General features: G+C 34.8%; 1 pseudogene; it reads right to left on the reverse strand.

Moving 5' to 3' along the window:
• Positions 1-4,212: 4,212 nt before the first annotated feature.
• Positions 4,213-4,717, reverse strand: LOC108965109 (annotated as a pseudogene).
• Between the last annotated feature and the right edge of the window lie 5,213 nt (positions 4,718-9,930).

Raw genomic sequence — 9,930 nt, forward strand, 5'->3', positions numbered from 1 at the left:
GTAATTCGCGGAAGTGTTTACTATACGTAGACGTCAATATTTTGTGCCTACTACGTATTTAAGATTTTGACTTTTGGCCGCCTAAATTCTTCAAATCGATCACTGTGCAACGTTTATAATTCTTTTAAATCAATCGTGTTTTCGTTTAATTTGCATACTTGTCGAACAAAAACGGATGTGAATGTAATTATATTGCAAGCTCCTGTTTTCAAACTTTTGGAACTCGTCGACGTTCCCGAGTTACCGGTAAGTGTACAGACCAAGATTTGTGAGGTTATAAATATGATGTGAAATTGAATTATTTCGAAAACTAATTTCATTTTACAGATAATAATATTTGGAGTACTTGTAGTTATCAATGGCAACCGAAGCGAAAAGGAAAAGAAAAGGCAATTATGCTATGCCTTTGATTCCATGAAAGAACCGTCAGTGTTTATCATTAAGCTCTTGAATACTTGTTGAAATGGACTTCATCTTTGTCCGAATTCAGAGTTTTCCAATGGTTGAAATTTGATCGCACATCAAAAGAAGTTCGATATCAAGAAGTTGTGCAAACAATGCAGTTTCTTGAGTCAAAAAATGTTTATATCCATGAAGAGAAGAGAACTGATCAATTGGTGAATTTGAACAATTTTATAGAAAACAAAAAAAGAAAATGACGAAGTGTGATCTATCTTTACCCCGCTCCTTTCCTTTTTTCTTTTTGGCTTTTTTGATGTAGACGTTCTGATTTTTCGCTGGACCGATCTGGGAACCCTGGTATGTAGAGAATTTGTAGGGGGCGAAGGTGTGTGCGTATTCGTACGATTTCAAAGAATATGACCCTTTACATCAAAAAAATATCTGGAGAAAACGATAACTTATTATTATTTACTACAGTTTCCCTAGAGCCTTTACCAACTTTTTCAAGTATCGAAATCTAGTTGAACATATTTGTTTTAACTTTACTTTTATATCGGTAAATTTGTTGTTTATGGAAAATTAATTTTATTTGAAAAATGCTTGTAAAATATCTTTTAGTTAGCTTAAACCATTCAGTTTTCGTCTAGCTCAGTTCATCTGTTCAACATATTGTGTTAGTAACAAGATCTCTACTATATTTTTTTTTCAAATAGTTGCCTTTGCACTTTTATCCTTTGAACGGCAAAATATACATTAAACATCACATCGACTTTTATAAAAGATGAAAATACCGTATACCGTGTACCGAACATTTTATACTTTTACAGCTTGCAAGAACCAAAGTCCGGGAAGGTGGCCGTTATATGGGCGGGGTTGTCTTTTGATTTGCAAATCCAATTGACCTCGAATACGCCGTCGTCTTCAATATGAAAATATGACCATGGTGGTACTTTAGCTTTGACTTTGGAATTTAATATGGACCCAAATACTTTGGCTTCAATTTGATACCGCCATCTTACTGGGTTCTCTTCACGTCGACTTAATCGTTTAGTGAATTTTGGTTAGCTTCTTTACTGAACACTGGTTAGCTTCTTTGCATCTAAGGGTGTATGTATTTTTGTTTTCTGTTTACATCTTTAATATTTGCTTCTTTGCATGTTGTCGTAGTTCGTCCCTTCCTTTCTGGAATTGTGATCTTATTTCTTCTTCGATAAGTTGTTTGATGTTCATGTCGTCAGTTGTACGCATTTTAACGCCCGTTAGTAATTCAAAAGATGTCATATAAATAATTCTGTTTTATTTGGAATTTATTACTTGCTGGACTCTGTTTGTAAAATGGTTTTTAACGTTTTATTTAAACATTAATGATAATCGTGTTCAGTCGCTCTATTTGGCCATTGACACGAAGCAAACCCGTCATTATTTCAACATGCTTAATATTCTCGTCCCCTCACAATAACGCCGGATGTCGTCAGCCGTGAAAGCTGACCCACGGTCAGTGAATATGTGGACTGGGTTTCGAAATGCTGTACTTTGTATTCTCAAACGGCTGATAGCTTCGGGTGATGAAGTCGTGTTTGTTGGGTATAAGCAAGCGAATTGAACGCATCATTTACGTCTAGTGCACCAAGATGTACGTGATAAAAGTAAAGAGGATTCGCTCTTTTATTAAGCGAATACAATTCATCTCCTTTTTTACCACAACGCATTCTACACAAATGTCGGTATGCATTTTAATTTTTTCTTCAAGCTTTGGAATAAAATATTCTAGATCAGTCAAATCTCTCGTTTTTTTAATCGCAAAGTACCAATTTCGTAAGCGCGCCGAGTTATCTCTCTTTGCATGCTCTTGGGTACTGCGAATAATTCGATATCATTGATTATTTTGTGAAGAATACTACCTTGTTCAGAATAGTCATTATAACTTTTTTCTTATAGAATTTGCCTTATCGTATTGAGTTCTTCGTCGCGTTCTTGTGCACATCGTATGCAAACAAGAAAATCAGTATTGCTTATCATCATGCGGTTAAGAGCGTCTGAGAGCCTGATTCGAATTCCAGATCGATGACCTGATAATCGTATTCTTCCAGAAAATGAGATCTATCGCGCCACTCTAGTATTCAAATCCTTTTTCTCAAGAGTTGTTAAAGAGTCACAATCAGTTATTAGTTTAAAGTCTATACCCAGTAAAAACACTCGAAACTTTTTCAGCGATTCTATTTTAGCTGATACATCTTATTCGTAACTGCAATACTTACGTTTAGCATCAGAAGACTTTTTGCTCATGTAATATGTGGGATATCATTGGTTGTTAGGGTGGGTCGATTCCGGACTTTTTTCGATTCGGGATTTCTAATAGTGGGGAAAAGTGCCTTAGTACTTCCTGATCCCAATGCAACTTTTTGTTTTGAGATCGGATTGCATCTTTAACCCCAACTCCGGCCTTGAAATTTCGGAAATTCGCCTAAAATCGTGAAATTGTCTACCTAGCGCCTGAAATACGCATCTCGTGGCAAAACGTATAAAACAAAAGTTATTTGTCACGTCATTTCCTACCGAAATGGTACATCATAGCCGTAGGACGAACCGTTCCAGAGATACGAGCGAAAATGTGGCGCAAGGTGAAATTGTTGCAGCTCTCAACTAACCTGTATTGGTCACCTAGAATCCCCCGCGTGGAGGTGGCTGCTCTTCGGGTTCCTCCCAAGCCCAACCCAACAAACAAACCATATGTCAGGCTTGTTTTAGTCTGAATCTGTGTCAAATTTATTGATAAAATCAGATTTTGTACTAAACTTTGGCACTTGTTGCCTAGATTTCAGTGTAGAGCGTATAAAACGATCACGAGATTGGGGGCCAATAACTTTAGAAGATGCCTCTATCACCAGTTTGAAGGTTCCCTCGACTGCCACGGTGTGAGAGGGGAATTCATTAAATTTCCATACCTCCATATACAGAGTCAATACTTTCAGTGTTTTGGAGCTTAATTTCAACACTTTTTTTTGCCCGACTAATCTTGCATTTGTCAGTAACAAAGCTAGCCTAGTTTTGTTTGGTTTTAGAGGATGGAAGAGAAAATTCATCATCAGCATCGTTTTTAGAAGAATCCATGTGCGACGCACCTACATTGTTGTCGTCTGTATGAGAGTCGGGCTGATCTGAATGGTCACGTGTTCTATCTGATACTTTTCTGGTAAGTGTTGATGTTGAATGACGTTTTGAAAGCTTTTCTTTACGTTCATTTTTCTTTGTAATCTTTTTTKYTTCAGGTAGATCAACACTTCCAATGCGACCAATTCTTCTGGTTCTCTGGTCCAAGAGAAATGGTTGTTAATTTATAGGAACTTTAATTTCCTTTGGACAAGTGCAAGAAGAAAAATAAATGCATTTACAAGCAGCGATGTCAAATAATTTTTCGGCAGAAGAGACAAGGTCGTCTCTTTTAGAGCTCAAACCTATTGGGTTCCTTAAAACATTTGTTAAAGAGTCAGAAGTTTCTTATGGTATGTGGTGAGCATTTGTACAACTCTGGTGTGTGAAACTATCGGAATAGATGACTTTTTGAAAGTATTTTGTAAAAATGGTTAGTTTTCCAATATAAACTGACGAATTGGTTCCGAATGTAAAAAATATCGTGTATAACAAAATATACGCGCAAAAAAATATTCGAAAACAATACAATAAGTTTCAAATTACAGACTTATGATTTATCCATTCATAACAAAATAAAAAATACAAAACAAAAACCATATATAAAAGAGAAGAAAATAGAAAATAGGTAAATTTATTGAAAAAACCGTTGAATGCTGTTTAATCACTGTCATTATCCGTAGTGGAAATTATTCTTAACCGCTTATTTTGATGGCCGGCACTGATATCACTAGAATTTGTATCAGAATCAATAGTAAGAACTATGGATTGATGTTCTGATTGACTTAGCATCTCCGACTGAGTTTGCACCATAAATTCAGTTAATTTTGTTTGAATGCTTCTTTTTGGACCCATTATCTTAACTTCGTGCACGTTCAGCATCAATATCATTTGCTACAAAATAATTTTCCAATTCTGCTGCAAGTATAAGACCTTGCTTAATCGTCTCTACTTTAATCGGATGCTCGTCTATGTCGGTGTCGCTACCATTTTCCGATTCGATTACTTCCGTAGCTATTTCAATCAAATCGTCATCATCGAGCTCTCGGTCTAGAAGAATCTCGTCAATATCTTCTCTCGTCATATCTGCAAGAATTTCTCCACCCGCGGAACGTGCTAAATCAATGATATCTGAATAATTAGTTGAATTGCTTGTTACGGACATACCACTTTTAACACATTTTGGCCAAAGAGATTTCCAGCATGCGTTTAATGTATGTTGCCTTCTTTCAGAAATTCAGAAGTTGCTTTTGACGCGTACAAGATGCAATCCTTGATAGAAAAATTTTTCCAAGCATCGGTGAAGTCCAATTCAGGATTTTCCTCCAGTTTTTCCATAATGCACTGAAGTTTTTTTGAGGTAGTACATTTTAAAAAAAAGCAATAATGCCTTGATCCATCGGTTGGATAATTGATGTAGTATTCGATGGGAGGGAAATGATATTTACATGAGGATGTTCAATCAACGGATGGCCTGGTGCATTGTCAATTATTAAAAGAGCTTTAAAGGGCTGTTTCTTCTTCTCCAAATAACTTTTATCTTCTGGTACAAGGCATTTAGCAAACCATTCTTGGAATATATTTCCAGTTACCCAGGCTTTTTATTGGCCATCCAGGGAACACGTAAATGTTTTAAATCATTACCCTTTAGTGCTCTGAGACTTTTGTTTAGTAACAGTGGTTTAATCATGCGGTCACCAGAAGCATTGCTACATAATAAAAACGTTACACGGTCCTTTGCAGCTTTGAAGCCACCAATTGATTTTTGGGTCTTAGACACATATGTTCGTTTTGGTAACCTCTTCCAAAATAGGCCGGTTTCGTCCGCATTGAAAACTTGGTCTGTAACCACCTTCTTGAATAATTTTTAATAACTTTGGTGGATAGTTCTGCGCAGCTTTACTATCAGCTGAAGCAATTTCACCCTTAGTTTTTAAATTATGAAAATTATGTCTTTCAATAAACTTCGAAAACCATCCACCACTAGCTGAAAATTGGTTTTTGTTTTCTTGGTTCGATGTTAATCGATTAAAAATACGTAGAGCTTTTTCTGTTGTTGTAGTATCAACTGGGATTCGTGTCTGGTTGAGATCCTCAATCCAAATTGTTAATAGGTTTTCCATTTCTTCAATAAAAACATTTCTTGAGTATGAAGTTTCCTTCGCATTTACATTTTTTCCGGAAACTACAGATTTTCTAATTGCATTTTCATTTTTTTTTATTGTCCGCACTGTAGATTCACTGAGTCCAAGCCTCTTTCCGACATTTGTTGGGCCAGCTCCCTGCTCTAGATAGTCCAAAACTTTTATTTTTGTTTCTAAAGAAATGCCTTTGCGTTTTTTATTTTTTCCTGAATTATCTTCCATCGTAAAGCTAGCAAAAATTGATATTCCTTACTAAAATCTTGGGCTAGCGTATCTTGTTTCCACTAAAACCATATAACTACTAAAATCAGAATTTGAATTTTCAATTATGTCGACTTTGAGCCACTGATCTATTTGATCATCAACAATACTTCTTTATGTTAATGGCAATCTACTGGATCTAAACGACATTGGAGTTTCATCACTTAAAACAATAATCATTTGCACTTCGGTTTATATTCGCACATCTTTTTACGCACTTTTTCTTTCTCTTTCACACTATTTGTTTCATCGATATCAAATTTATTTATTTACTACTGAGTCTACTTGCATCCTATCAAAAACGTCTTCAGCTTTGTCAAAAGAGATTTTCCGAATATAAAGTCCATCACACTTTATTTGTATATCTGCTAGCAAATAAAAATCTTCGCCGATCACCACGTCAATGTCCATTAGCTTGAATGGAACTACCAAAAATTTTAAACAAAAACTTTGATTGTCAATACTTATGTCAATAGTAAGTTTCACAATTTGTTTTATATTATAACAAGGCTTACGTTCACCAAAACTTATTAAACAAAGGTTTGTTTCTCTTAACACAGGCTCGGGTAGCGACTTGAAAACATTGCCAATAATCATATTAAATTTACTTCCCGTATCAAATAAGAAATATTACCTTTTTCGTCCAATAATCACCTACTTTATAATACTACTTTTGACAAACAAACGAGTATTACATTTTTCGTTCTTATTTTCAACTTTTGGGCAATCACTGATAACACTTGGTGCCTTTTGCCCCGCCCGCGGTTCCGCTCACTCCCTGTTTTCCTATCACCGTGTTGTCGTAATAGGAATATAATGGAATAGGTAAATTGGAAATCTACATATATTATTGACTTCGTCTAAGAGTGAAATTTTCGAGAAATATATTTTTTATTGCATTATCTGACACTATGCACTATAATAAATATTCTTTAAAATTTTGAAATCGAAATTCAAATTTTTACGATCGCTACAGCGTTTCTTGTAGAAAAGGAACAGAGTGGGGAACATAGCGACTCCAATCTTTTAAACGTTTTTCTCAGAATGGTATTTTTCAAATTGGTTTCCACTCTCAAATGAAGAGTTTTGAAGATATCTAGATATTTTTTTTTTTTTTTTGAAATCTTACTATTTACTTACGAAAAATTGTCGAAAAAAATGTCAACATTCGATACTTTTTGTTCAAACCGCCGCCATCTTGTCAAATTTCAAAAACACAAAAAAGCTTCCTTTGGGCGATAGCGACTTTTCTGCAGGTTAATAATTTTTTTGAAATTTGTTCTTTCGACCAAAATTGCGGTCGCAATCGTGGACACTGAACAGGACTTTTTTTATGTAAGATTTCAACCATTTATTTCACTATTGTGCAATAAATAAACATAAAAAATTCATTTTGTATTGCTCATTAACGTATTTGTAAAAAAAAATCGCAATAATCAGTGATTTTGTGGAGGGTCACACAGAAACAACATCTTCACAGTCTCTACATATTATATATGTACATATGTGCTTCTTGTTATAGTAAATAAGAGGGCGCTTCTCACGTCCTATATCTAATCATCTGGTAATGTTTTGTTCAACATTCATCGAATGTAATTGCAAAATCGGCTGCCCAGATACTAAACGTAAGAAAACACGGGAATATTTGTAAGCTATTATGCACTCATCTCAGATTATGATTCAAGCTTTTCTTGTTCAGGTACAACTATCACTATAATTATACTGAAGAGAAAAACGGTTTTTTATAATGCACGATGTGGAATGGGTAATAATTTTTTAATATGACAACAGAAAACCTCATTGACAGTTGTTATTTTGAGTAATTTGCTACTGTTATTGAAGAAACCTAAAAAGTAAATTATGTCTAAATGTATACCGGAAAAGACATCACATAATCCTTAGTTGAAAATTGGTTCACCTAATTTTATTCAGCGTAATTCAAATTTACCTTACGGGGCATCTCGACAGGATTGATAGCAGAAGCAGTGGGAACGCTACTGCCTTCCTTCCTTTTCCTTCCTTATCGAGCAAAATGTGTGAACAGTTGGAACGTGGCAAAACCGCAGAAATCATTTTTGTTTGTTTTCAATTGAACAATATTCGAATTGCTCAATACGCATATATAGTTTTATACACATTTACAATTTTTCAATTTCAATTTCAATTACAATTTTATAATATAAAATATCAAAACTGAAAACAAGCTATTAAAAATAGTTCATATATTTATAAATAATAGAATGTTATAAAAGTTGATAATTACTACAGTATATAGATATTGGCAACCCTGCGTTGTGAGAAAGCAATCAGCTGATACGTTTCTACGGCAAAAATCCAAATGACGTGAATTCTCACATCATCCTTTGTCAAAGAGAGAAGGGAGTTGTGTTTTTCACTGTGCATTTACATTGCGCGCCCATAACATGGATAACTTGATCAGAATCTCTTTTCTTGCTCTCTCACCTGTCAGCTGGCAGGGCACCCTGATCTGTTTTCTGAGCTAGCAACAAAACACAATCAGGGTGCCTTCAACCAGCAGTTAGTAAAAAAGGCGGGATGCCAGAAGAGCAGCGCTATAATCACTTGACGAAATTAGTGTGAAATGACATTTCATTGAACTGTGCGAACATATTTTGGCAAAATAAATGTTTATATAAATTAATTAATGATTTTGCATTTTAGCATTTATATATGTATGCATTTCCAAGGTGTTTAATTTAGTGTTTTTTATAATTTATTAAATACCCAAGCTAATATTTTTCAGCAGTGACATCATTGGCAAATGTTATAAAAAATGCGAGCTTTGACAGCCCTTTCTCGAACCAAAGAGTCTCGTATCAAGTTATCTATACCCATAAGATAGGTCGTATCAGCTGACACGGGCCACGATTCTACGTTCTCCAATGTTTCTGCTATGAATTTATAGAATACTACCTACATTGCCGTGCCGATTGCCTGTGGAGACTCCACACTGCTCATAGCTTAATATATATAGAATACTATCTAATTTGCCATATATCGTAAGCTATGAGCAGAGAACGTCTATCATAGAGAAGGTTCACGTTTCAAATATCGTAACTTTTCGAAGGGATACTCGGCAGAGATGAGCCAGTCTCACCACAGACAAATTATAAGCGTGTTTCACCACGAAAATAGCAGAATTGAGCATTTTCAGTGTTAAATGAGAAAAATAATGCTAATTCCAATGTAAACAAATTTACBYMTAGAGATTCGTTTATTTTCTATGCGCAACCGACTCGGCAGATAATTAATATACATATGATCGGTATATATTTGGTATCAAAGCATATACTTAATATATATGTGCATAAGTATGTATGTATGTTTATTAACATTTATCTACATATGTATTTCATTATGATTCCATAAAATCATTAAAAATATATAATAAAGTTTGTATTATTATCCAAATATTTAATATCTTAAAAGATCTAGCGGTCGCACATGTGCCAGAGAACGTATATAATATATTTATATAAATAAACGTTCTCTGCATGTGCTCATATACATACATACATAGAATTATGTGCGCATGTAAACAAATATGACAGACCATACGCATAATGTTTTTAAATTTGTCTACATGCAAAATATGCATGTAAATATGTACACTCAATGCTTCATAAGAAATCTCCSTTCACACGGTCAGCCAATGGCGAAACTCACTTTTTGTCAAAGAGTCAATGTGGCGACAATGCGTCACAACATTGTATTGTTGGTACAAAATCCGAGCTATGCGAAAAAAAATGTTCGAACGGCCGCCGATTGGCTCCGCTTCCCTAGCCCCTGTACAGCTTCTCAAACAAACCAGCGTATGTATGTTTGTGTGTGAACTTGTATACATATCGACGCAGATTTTTGCAAGCCGCGTACAAATATTTTTTACATTCATGACAAATACAGTCAATCYCGGTTATGTGCAACAATCTAAGATACAGATTTTTGTGGTTTG

This window comes from Bactrocera latifrons, unplaced genomic scaffold, assembly GCF_001853355.1.
Source record: "Bactrocera latifrons isolate USDA-ARS-PBARC rearing strain unplaced genomic scaffold, ASM185335v1 scaffold_1331, whole genome shotgun sequence".
NCBI classification, from domain to species: domain Eukaryota; kingdom Metazoa; phylum Arthropoda; class Insecta; order Diptera; family Tephritidae; genus Bactrocera; species Bactrocera latifrons.